Below are 13,226 nucleotides of genomic sequence, written 5' to 3' on the forward strand. Positions count from 1 at the left end.
TTGTTGTTACAATTTTCTCACAGGACCAGAGGACAGATTTAATAATACTGTGGTGGCAATTCCATTTCTCTTCATGACTGAACTCAAAACGTACAATTCTTAATTCATTAGAATCCCTACAGTGTGGATGCAGGCTATTTGGCCCATCAAGTCCACATTGACCCTCTGAAGAACATCCCACCCAGCCCCACCCCCAACCCTGTAATTCTGCATTTCCCATGGCCAATCTACCTCATCCACACATCTTTGGACTGTGGGTGGAAACTAGAACACCAGAGGAACCCACGGAGAACACAAGGAGAACTTGTATTTTCCACGCAGACAGTTGCCTAAGGCTAGAATCAAACCCAGGTCCCTAGTGCTGTGAGACATCAATGCTAACCACTGAGTCACCATAGTGACCTATTTATTGAAATCATACAAATGCATTAGGGGACACATACTGGAGCCTTCTAATGTTACTCCTCTGGCTATCATTTCAACAGAAGGTTAATTTGTTTTACGTCAATGGACCAATACATTTTATGTTAACAATGGACAATGCATTCCAGTGATTAGGGGGAGTTTGCACATTATCCCTATGTCTTCTTGGGTTCCCTTCCTCAGGTTTCTTCCCACAGCCCAAGAAGTGCATGATAGGTAGATTGGCCATGGAAAATGTTGGGTTATAGGGATAGGGTGGGAGCAACTGGGTCTAAGTGGAATGCTCTTCAGAGAGTCAGTGCAGACTCGATGGGCTGAACGACCTCTTTCTGCACTATAGGGACTCTATCATCCTTTGTCTTGCTTAACATATACACTTTAGAACGTTAACATGCTAAAAGGGATGCCCATATTTGAGAGACACAAGATGGCTGGCAACTAAGCTGTCCTTCTAGTCCAGCACAAAATGGCTGACAATTGATTAAACATTGCTAAAAGTCTGCTCCAGCATCTAAATGAGACAATGGTACCTTTGAGAAGAGGTTATTCCAAGACAAGAGGGAACCTTTCACAAATGACAGCTGCGAGAAGATTAGTTAGAGACAGTTTGATAATAAAACATCTAAGGACAGAAAAGAGTTGGTTAGGACAAGGGATGTAAATCATTCCAGAAGACAGTCAGCCGAGCTCATCGTGCAGCTGTGAAAACAGCAGATAAAGATATTTCACAGTAATTAGTTGTTTCTTTGAAGGTATTCACAATATTACGAAGTAGGTTCTAGTTGAAGATTCTTCAGATAATCACAGAGATAGAGTTCAACATAATTATAGATTCACAAATGTAACAAAATACAGTGATCACTAAAAAGCATTAGGGGAAAAGATTCAAACAGATGTGAAAGTTATTTAGTCCCAGGGAACTCCTCCTTATCACTAAAGGAATGCCTGGTGTATCCTATAAGAAGCAAATTTATCACAACTCAGTAGCTAAGGAATGTTAACAGTAGAGGTAGCTATAAAACTTTACATATAACTTATGACATCATAGAAATTTATGTTACAAATTGTTAGTCAGAAACAACTGTTTTTTTGCATTATATACACACACACACACATATATATATAATGCAAAAGACAGTTGTTGACCAGAGATTAGTTATAGATGTATAAAATTAGGACAGTGAGAAAACAGAAGAGATGTAACAGAATTTAGTCGAGATAGCAAATGAACACAATGAACAACAGAATTCAAGCAGGTTTTTGGAGATAAGCAAGACTGGGACATGTCTGAAGGAGTACAGCTAGTAACATTGTAATATAAATTAATAGGATACATTGAAGGTCTGAAGATTACAATTTCTGTTAAACTCCATGAGATCATGGGAACCTAGGGTTGTCTATAGGAGTGTCTATCACTGATTAGGTATTTTTTCACAGGATTGGTGTTTAGCATAACGGGAAGGGCACAATAACCACATTATGTGCAATTATTATAACACAAAACATGTAAAAATATTGCACCTGACTGTAAAAACTACAGCATCATTGACCTCCCTTTTGATCTGAGCTGAAGGTTAATGGGATAACTAAGTCCTCACATCATGGCCAGATTTGGGGGTGAGGGAGGAGTTTTGGTCCTCTCTCTGTATGATCCAGTGACTGCTTTTGTAAAGACTGTCTGAATTCTGCCTGTCGCCTGAGTATTTGTCCTTGGTCATACAAATATATATTTCATCCAGCTGGTGTGGAAAAAGGCCAGATCATTTCAAATCTTATTATTTGACTTTCACAAAATGCAACTAATCTCTGGTCAACAAACGAACTGCTTCTAAATTGAAAACAGACAGAATTTTGGAAATGGGATTTAAGATAGCTCAGGACACAATCTGATCCCTTCATCTGACTATTGCAAGGAGGTAGATTTTTATTTTGTCATTGTCTTAAAGGATGTCAAGGTGATTGTCATTAATGATTGCAACTGAGTCTCCCCAAAGACTCAAAGGGCAGAATCCTAGAGAGGTATGAGTGAGGCACTGCAGTAGGTTCCCTACCTCTGGGTCAGGAGGCTCGCGTTCCAGCCCATGTGCTCCATCAGTGTGTTATAACATATCTGAGCGATGTGGGCTATCATTGGATTGATGGCAGAATCACCGGAGAAGTCTGGTGAGACCAACATCAATAATAGGAGCAACTCCCTGTGTCTTTGATGCATTTGCTGAGCAGGGCAACAGCAAGTTGCCAATTAAGGGGAAATAAAGCTCATTAAACATCTTATTAACACCGCAGCTTACTTCATTAACATTCAGTTTGCTATCTTATGAAAAGCACTGAACAAGACAGACGCCAAGAATTTCCGGCAGTGGAAATCGGAGTAGAATTCCTGGTGACTTCAGCTCTCTGCTAACTGCAATCAGCTTCCATGTTACTCAGCATCTGAGGCACGATCCAGCCACACTTGTCACTCATTACTAACATTGGCATCTGACATTTGCCAACCTTATATAGCCATCATGGCACCTCCAAGTTAATTGATGAGAATGGGATATATGGAGCTGAGAGTGTGGTGCTAGAAAAGCACAGCAGGTCAGGCAGCATCCAAGGAGCAGGAGAATCAACATTTTGGGCATGATCCTTTCAACAGGACTAGGATATATTTCCCGTCTGCCTGCATGCTCTCTTAGCGCTTGCTTATTTAGCACCTACCTGTGCGCTTGTAGCATCCATATATTACCAGGCCTTCTAGCAGCTGGCATTTCAACCAGAGCCAAAGACTCTTGGTACTGCTATGTTAACATGCTGTTTAGTGCAGACACACAGACAGTCTGCTTGTCATGCATGGCAGTAGGGATCTGTCTGGGTAGAGTGGGGGTGGATGCATTGTCTCTCAGTGGATCCCAGTGCCGTCAGTCACCGACACAGCCCACACGCAGTCCAGTTGCATGGCCACAGTCATGTTAAATGCCTGTGCCATTCATGGTTATGGGTTCTAATTGCAAGTGTTCACTGGTCAGCCCTGTAGAACCAGCACAAGCAGTTAAAGGAATCACATCTTATCAGTCAGAGAGCTGTAAACACATTGGTCAGTCATGCTGCTCATCAAAGTCTGTCAGAGATCTGGGGATGACTGCGTGCTGATCATTCAGGTGGATGTATTAGGGGCCTGTAGAGGCGGAGGGTAAATCACTGCCTACAGGGGTGGGGGAGTCAAGGCTGTGGGGAAAAGCCATGGTATGTGTTATGGACCAGACTAAACCCCCTCAAAATATTTTGAGAAGGTAGCGTAGACCCTAAATATTTCTTATTTTAAAGTGAAGAGCCTATTCCGAATGTGATGCAACCAGTCAAACTATTCAACATTAAATCAAACCCAATTATGTGAGTACTATAGTTAAAACACAAACAAAAGATAGAGGAATTTAGAATAACTCAACTATTGGAAAACTTAACAGAATAATATATACAGTACCGATCACTAATTAACTGTTCCAATCTCATAAACATACCTCTTGGCAAACAGGCAATTTCAAACACAGATTTTTAAATGGAGTTCTCTAATCCAGGAGGAAATAACATCGAGAGATTACAGAAAAAGTAGCACTAGGAATCATTCACTGAAGTTTTCAACCCTTCTGAGACCCCAAACAGTTTCAGACTGTCCAAAAAAAATGACAAAGCCCAGCCTACGAGAACTGGCTGCACCCATTCACACTGTTAAAAAAAAACAAGGCTTCCTAAACTGTTTACTTAAGCTGCCTTGAACAGGTAGTTCAGGACCTCTGCATTACAACTTCTCCTCAAATAAACTTTTAAAGTGACAGCATTGTTGCACATGCAGGGGTATAGAAAGAACAATAATGGGAACAATCTCAAGGTGCATGGGGATTGGTGTAATGGCATCGAAGAGCATGGTAGGATGGGGAGGGGGGTGTTAAAAGCAATAACCAATACCGTGGTCTCTATAGCGGGAGTGTAGATGTAATGTAATGTTTAAGATGTAATGGTGGGGCTCAGGAGCAAGAAGACAGCTGTTGGTGAAGTTGAATGTAGTGGATCTCTACATGGGGAATGTGTGGAAATGATCTATCAGTGTATTAGGGGACATGAAGGCTCAGGGGTTGGGAGTACCTAGTGACCTAGTGAAGCTTGGTGCTGATGGTGTTCATCGTGAGCTCTATTCTTCACCATCACTTGCCGTTCTCTAGATGTAAAATGCAACTGCAAATTGGCTGAAACAGCACCCAGTATGAATGGAGTCAGGGACTATCCAATGTGCAGAAGTGTGGAATCACAGCGGCTGGTCACAAGGTCATTGAAGGGGCAAATGTAAGAAGCAGGCATTTCCAAAATGCAGCTACTTTTAATTTGCAATCGTTTCACCATCCACTTGCAATGCGTGCAGAATCAATGTGTTTAGCATTCAAAAGTTGGTTTGCAGCATGTCATTGCTCCTTGCAAATAGAACATTGACATCTCAATGATAGTGAAATTAGTGGCAATGCTTTAAAAAGAGGTGAAATCTAGACAAAAGCAACCATAACTTGTGCAACTTCCAAGGGTGCTATGGGAGACAAAGTGTATCTGCCAAGTTTGACAATGGCCTGTGCTGAATATAATGGAAATTTGAATGATTGAATAGGGGTCTAAGATGGGAAGGGGTCAGAGAACAGCAGACAATCCCTTTCTGATATAATGTATAGCTCCCTCAGCCGGTGTCACAGGTTCCCCAGGTTAGTGCACAAACTGAGGCTGTAGCAGAGTGAACGATGGAGACATGTCTCTCATTATCAGCATGGTGTCTGTCTCACTGTGTGAAGGAGTGTGTACAGCCTTTAGCTGCAGGGTGTGACACCACTGACTGTTCATGGAGTTATGGTTAAGGTTTGAATCTTCTTTGCCAAGAGCCCGTTTTGTTCCTTATGTTTCCAACATGAGTCATTTCCAGCATGAGCAATGCACTCAGGCACTGGTGGGATGTTGGTCACTGTGATTGCTGTCCTTAGAAAGTGAAAGAGGATGAAGGAGGAGCAGGGTTGAAGACAAGCTCGGGACCAGAGGCAGGTAGACGTGGAGGACAAAGAGCACCCAGCTCAGAGAGAGGTCACAGCTACAAGGATTTCAGAATGCATGGGGTCCACAGCAGGACTGGAGGTTTTCAGCCCCAAGTCCACTTTGTGTGGGTGAGCAGGGTGTTGTATCAACACAGACTCCATCTGTGGCTGGGACACTATGATGGAACTATACAGGTTGCTAGAGAGGGACCTGAAGGCTGCGGGAGGTGAGACCTATTCTGTCCCTGTAGCTGTGAGGGATCAGCCTCTCTCTGACCTGGCTCCTTCCAGGGAGCGAAGGATGAGCTGTGTGGGATCTCTCAGTCGTGCACCCACAAATGCATCAGGACAAAGACAGATGCCATCTATGTACGATCACACCAGGTCAATTCATTGAAGTGGTCAATGCTGCAGCCTGGACAGTGGGATTCAGAAACATAGCTGTCAGCAACCTCAGATGCATGGGTCCATCGACAGACCACACACGACACTGAGAGGGCAGTATCACAGTCCTGCAGAAGTCATCAACAGGAAGGGATTCCATTCCATTAACATTCGGGTGCTCTGTGAACATTGTTAGCACTCCCTGGATTGCATGGTGTAGCTAAGGACAAGTAAATGGTGTGGCACAGTGGTTAAATAGCAACTAGGCTGAGAGAATGATGTTCTACGTGAAAGGAGTGTCAGCCATGCCGACTACGGTGAGCAGCATGGCTTTGTGGTTGCTGTGCCAATACATTGCCAGTAGGGGGATATGCTGCATTGCTAACACTTGTCTAAATGCACTGCGACCTTTCAAAGATGGTGCAAGCATGAGGGTTGCCACTCTTTCTGCAGTTATCCAGTGAGTGGCACATTGGTCCAGGAATGATACATGGGAAGATGCGGATGTGAGGGGTACCATTGGGATGGGTAGGTGGTTAATGAGAGTTTGGCAAACTATGGCAAAAAAAAACTGCTCAGCCTCTTAGTGAGAAACCCTCCAAAACCAAACAATCCTGCAATTTGTGATATAAACCAAAAGAAATAAAATTCAACTCAAGTTGGCCATCTAAAAAATAGCTGGACTTCATTGAACAGGAAGATTCCAGCTTGATTACTATCTTTTTACAGTTTGATACACTAAGGTTAAGCTGTATCTGTAGGAGAAATTGATTTTAATCATCACCAAGCCCGAAGTCCAAAAGAATAAGAAAATGGACAGGGAAGATGATTATGGGGATATGAAGAAAGCTCAGCTGTGATAAACACCCATCAGTAACCATGATTCCAGAAGCTCAATAATATCGATAGAATCTTCACTAAGTTGTTCTGATTCTCAGCAGAATCAGTAAAAATCCATAGATTTCCGCTGATAATTTGCCAAAGTTACATCAAGTGATCAGCAGAACCCCAACAAATTTTACCCACAGATTTGGACATTTAACAAACATCACTGCAGTGGAATATATTTGGGAATCTTGGCAAACAATTGAGAGAACAGACCTTAAGCTAACAACCACAATCCTGGTCAAATAGGAAGAAACATGCTGTTCATGTGTGGGTGATTCAACCTTATTTTCTCCAAAATATTTATTTTTCACAGGAAAGTAGATGTGGTTCCAATCCGTGGAAACCTTGAGAAGTGAATTCACAGTCCACTTGGCCACTCTACATTTTAACAATGCATCTGCTGAACCACAGAAGTGTTTACAATGCAGAAGGAGGCCATTCAGCCCATTGTGAGCTCACTGGCTCACAATCTTCTGCTTTCCCTCCTTGCACACTATTCTTATCCAAACAATCATCCAATACCCTCTTGAATGTCTCCATCATACTTGCAGGCATGAATTCCTTATCCTAACTACTCACTGAGTGATGACGTTATTTTTCCCTCATTGTCCTCTTGCTTCATTTGCAGATCACTTTACATCTATGTGCTCTTGTCCCTGTTCCTTTTTGTGATTGGGCACAATTTTCCCCATCTACTCTATCCAGCTAGCTCAAGATTTTGATCAGATTGCTTCTTAATCTTCTTCTCTCCAAGGAGAACATTTTAAATTTATCCTCATAATTCCTACCATTCTCATAAATCATTTCTGCACTCTCTCTAATGCATTCACATCCTTAAATGTGGCACCTAGAACTGTGCATAGTATTCCAGCTGAGGTACTCTATCAAGTGTCTTGAAGACTCAACCTTGACTTATGATCTGGACAGGTTGAAAGTTTGTGTCCCTATCTCTATAAATTACAAAGTTAAAAATCACACATCACCAGGTTCTCGTCCAACAGGTATATTTGGAAGCACTAGCTTTTGGAGCGCTGCTCCTTCATCAGGTGGTTGTGGAGTATAAGCTCCACAGCTACTTGATGAAGGAGCAGCGCTCTGAAACCTAGTGCTTCCAAATAAACCTGTTGGACTATAACCTGATGTTGTGTGATTTTTAACTTTGTACACACCCCAGTCTCCAAATCATGTCTATAAATTACACCTCACTCTGGAGCTATTCCATTGAATCAAATAAATGATGTGTTGTTCCACAGCCTTTGTAAACTCTATAAACCTGTGTAAACTGTTCATTTTTCCAAAGCCTGAATTAGTCAAAAAAGCTACGCCTTAAACAGTTCCTCTTCTATCAGTGTCCATAGCAAAGATTGTAGGTACTGATCTCTGAGGTAATTCTTTCTTCAAACTATTTTCTAGCTCCAAATGTATGGCTTTGATCAGCCAGAATTACTTTGGAAACATAAGGTCACTGATAGATAAGCACTTGCAATGTTTTCTCAAAAGTCCCAGAAATATCTGTAACGGCATATTAATCACTTGAAATGCAATAATTTCCATTCCTCACCTTGTGTCCTCCGTATATTCAGGTAATGTTTCTGGCAAATAATCAGTCAGCAGTTTTAACATGTAGGCCCTGACCCTGACTAGTATATTGTGACATCCATCAGGCTGTCTCCACATGGTGCTGTCTTTCAACCATTTGTTTCTTTTCTGCTGGTGAGGGGAAGTTTGATGAACTAAGGTTAGGAATTAATGTGAATAAAAATAAATATTATTCCTCATTTCCGTTCACATGCATTTTGTTTTGATATTAGCTAACCTCTCCTTAATTTAGAACATAACATTACCTCAGAGCAACTATTTTGTGTGAAATGGACTCAGCTGTGTTGATTTTTTCCTTTATCCCATGTCCACAGTTACGAAATCTTATGAGGTTAGAAATGCCAGAGGGGAGTCTATGTCGGCGCCACATCTCAGGAATTCAGGCTGATGTTGCCCATGGTTGTTGCAAACATAAATAGAAAATCCTATGCATTGTATTTAAAATGTTCATCTCCATTGTTGGTAAGCAAGACACCATAATGAACAGGATAGTCTTGTCTAATCATCTCCTTACTTTGGTAGAAATAAAATAGGAAATTGTAAGGTCGGCAATGATAACCTTTACTTAATGCTACAAATTCAGGCAAATGTAGTCATTTGAAGATTTCTTGATCTCCTGTGCTCTTGCTCACGGTGAGTTAGATGACATGCTATTAAAGTAGGAGTCTTTCTGCTTTCTTAGGGACACTGCCAAGCCCACTGTTTTAAAGTGAAGAATCGGAGATTCCATATGGTGTGGAAGCAGGCCATTTGGCCCATCGAGTCCACATTGACCTTTTGAAGAGCATCCCATCCACCCACTCCCTGTAACCCTGCATTTTCCATGGCTAACCCATCCAACCTCCACATCCCTGTGTTACAGGCAATTTAGCAAGGCCAATGCACCAAACCTGCATTCCTGTGGACTGTGGGAGGAAACTGGAGCACACAGAGAGAGGACGTGCAAATTCCACACAGCCAGAGGCCTGAAGCTGGGAACAAACCAGGGGTCCTTGGTGCTGTGAGGTAGCAGTGCTAACCATTGGGCCACCATGCTGCCCGTCAAGTGATATATATGAGCACATGAAATAAGACAGGCATAGATCATTCTTGCTCTTCAAATCTGTTGCATTATTTTGCAAGATTGGGACTAATCTGTTTGTAGCCTCATCTCCATTTGCCACCCTACCCCCGGTACCTTTTGACTCCCTTTTTAGCTAGGAATCTATTTACCTTTGCCTTACAGATATTGACCAACCCTGTCTCTATTGGTCTTTGGGGAAGCTTTCCAGATTCATGACCCTCTGAGAGAAAAACATTTCTCCTCATCACTGTCCTAAAGGTGAGATGTCTTATTTTTAAATTGAGTTCCCTAGTTCTAGTCTCTTTCACAAGGGTAAACATCCTTTCATCACCCAGCCTATCTGGACGCCTTAGAATCTAAGATGCTTCAATAAGACCACCTCTCATTCTTCAAAACTCGGATAAATGTTGCCTCAGTGTGTCCAGTCTTTCCTGACAAGGTAACGCCTCTGTCCCATTTGTCAGTCAAGCAAACCTTCTCTAAACTGCTTTTAACACACTTATATACTTCGGCTTTGGTTGGGTCCGGTATAGAAGGCGGTGAAGGTGATGGAAGAGGAATGGTGGTGCAAGCATCGTTGACGCTGATTAAGCTGCCTCAGTACTGATGGACTCTCTATAAGCTGTATCTATTTTCTTCTTCTTACATTCCTTATTCTTACATTGTTCAAAATAAAGAGACCAAAATTGTACATATTTATCCATGTGGTGTCACTCATACCTGATGCAACTGTAACAAACATCATTATTTTTATATTTCATTCTCTTTGTAATAAGGGACAATGTTCTGTTTGCCTTCCTAATCATTTGCTGTACCTACATACCAACATTTGTGATTCACCTACCAAGACACCCAGATCCCACTGTACCTCAGAGTTCTGCAATCTCTCTTCATTGAAATAACATGCTGTCAACTAAGTGACCTTTATCTCACTTTTTAAGTTTCCTTTAATCCCTTACAAGTTTTAAATTTAAAATACGTACAAGATGGTACACACGATAGATTTAAATATCTGAGTCCTAAATTTCCTTGCAAATGGGTTGCAAAGCCAGCATAAAAGGGACAAAGGAGAGGACAGGAAGTCTCAGAAATGTTAGGGTTGCAACCAGAAAAATCCTAATGGTTCCTTCTGACAGAAGAATGATATTAGTCAGACATTTTTAACAAAAAAGGGGCATGGATGCTTGGGTGATTCATAGTGTGGAAGCAGGCCATTCAGCCGATATTAACCCTCCAAAGAGCATCCCACCCAGACCCACTCCATCCCCCATGGCTCACCCACCAGGACTGGGCATCCCTGGACACTACAGGAAATTTAGCATGGCCAATCCACCCGACCCGCACATCTTTGGACTGTGGGAGCAAACCAGAGCACCCGGAGGAAACCCACGCAGACACAGGGAGGATGTGCAAACTTCACACTGACAGTCGCCTGACACTGGAATTGAACTCAGGTTCCTGGCACCGTGAGGCAGCAGTGTTAACCATTGAGTCACCGTGCGTGTAAAATATTGTCTGGGTGGAGTGAAGAACTTAAGTGCACTGTAGACGCACACTGGAGGATGTTCAGTGGTCAGTATATAGCAATGGCAGAAGGGTACCCCAGGGACCTCAATGAGATGGGCCCAGCAGCGAGTTGGTCCAGTGTAGGTGGCAGCAAGACAGTGGCAGAGTATTGGCTCAGTGGCAAAAGATGGCGCCTGAGGATCGGTGACTTCGGCTTTGGTTGGGTCCGGTGTAGAAGGTGGTGAAGGTGATGGAAGAGGAATAGTGATGCAGGCATCGTTGACACTGATTAAGCTGCCTCAGTACTGATGGACTCTCTTTAAGCTGTATCTATTTTCTTCTTCTCACATTCCTTATTCTTACATTGTTCAAAATGGCGCTGAAATGTGATGACAAGTGAAAGCTTTTAATTGTGTGTTATTGTATTCTCACTGTCAAATGCACATGACAATAAATTCATTCACTCATTCATTAAAACGGATGGAGAATCAAACAGACTCAGTTGTACTCATGAGCTTTGATCCCAGATGATCCTCTGTGCATTCACCTTGTGAAATGCACCCTAGTGTAAAGGTAAACATTTGTGCCAACATACGCTGGCAGTAAAATCTGAATAATTCAACAGTCTACTTAATTATGCTTAAACAGCTATGTCCAGGAGTTAGAGTGTGTTGAATTAATTTAAATTTAGCATTATCTTGTTTATCATAGTCAATAGCAGGGACCAAAGTCTTTGTTGAGGCGCAAATTATCCTACTCCACCATCCAATTCATTGTGTTCTAACTTTAAATCATGGAGTAAATTTGTCCTTGAGGGAGAAATTATGGACATGGTTTCTTATTATCTTCTGAATGCTCAAAGCAATCCTTCCCCTTTTATCCTTGGTTGTGATTCACACATTTACATTAATTATTTTAAGAAGATGGAAATTAAATATTTATAAAACTACATAATATACACACATTTTATGGCAGATTAATATCTTGGGGTGAATTTTTCCAGTCCCCGAATGACGTCAGTGAAGGTGAGTCAGTTGGAAAAAAATTATGGTGTGATTGGAGAAATGAGATTCTCGATGTCAGGGGGAAAGAGAGGTCAGATTGTCCATGCAAGGTTTCCAGCAGCAAGATAAGCAGCTTGCAAATGAGCAGCAAAAAGCCTACTTATATTCATTTACATTTCATTAATAACTATTCACAGCTAATTTACATGCATTTTGTTTCTATCCATGCAGTGGTATGGAAGTCAGAGCGGGTACCTGGCATGTCCCAGCTTGCCACATGCTCGTTTGGGCCTCCACCTTAACCAGCATCGGCAACATCTCATGGCTCACTCCATGGGCAGAGACCACCTGCATCCTCCCATCCACAGAGCTTAGCACCAGCCTCTCCAATTTACCATGGCACAGCTCCAACTCACTTAGAAAAGAGGTATCCACTTCAACACGGGTCAGAGCTAATTACTGCGGATTTTGGAATCTGTAACTGAAGACAAAAAATGCCGGAGATCTCAGCAGCAGCATCCATGGAGAGAGGACAAGCTAACGTCTTGAGTCGAGATGACTTCATCAGAGCTGATGTGAGTGTGGAGGGGAGAGCATTTATGCAATAATGGGTGGGGGGGGGATGTGTGGAGTGCTGGGGGAGAAGGGGTGCTGATGGTGCAGATTAAGTGATCAGAATGTGAGATCCGCAGAGCTGCCAGAGGAAGTAGTGGAAGCTGGTACAATCAAAACATTTAAAAGCATCTGGATCAGTATGTGAATAGGAAGGGTTTAGAGGTATATGGGCCAAATGCTGGCAAATGGAACGCGATTAATTTAGGATATCTGGTCAGCATGAACGAGTTGGACTGAAGGGTCTGTTTCTATGACTTTATGACTGTATAAAAATGTGTGTCTAACTGCCAGACTGGCAAGAACATACAGTTCCCACAGAGGTGGGGGGAGGGGAGAGAGGATGTGGTGACAGAGAATATAACAATTAAAGCCAAAAGAAAGAAAAGGAATGGGAGTGGGTTCCCGATCTGAAGGTGTTGAACTCAGTATTAAGTCTAGAAGGTTATGATAAGATGTTTTTCCTCCAGTTTGTACTACAACATTGGAGTTTGTTGTACTCTGACACTTCTCATTGTAATGATGCTGCCAGTCTGTGCAAGAACAGACTCCTGTCTCAATCATGGGATCAGGTTACATCTCATTGTGCTTCACTTGTTTACCTAGCACCTTTGTTCCCATGTGGATATTCGCAGCATCTCTGCTGTGCCGGTCTTGCTTTGCTATTAGGCACTTTGACTACTCATTCAGAATTTACAG

The sequence above is a fragment of the Chiloscyllium punctatum genome, chromosome 15, assembly GCF_047496795.1.
Source record: "Chiloscyllium punctatum isolate Juve2018m chromosome 15, sChiPun1.3, whole genome shotgun sequence".
In the NCBI taxonomy this organism is placed as follows: Eukaryota; Metazoa; Chordata; class Chondrichthyes; order Orectolobiformes; family Hemiscylliidae; genus Chiloscyllium; species Chiloscyllium punctatum.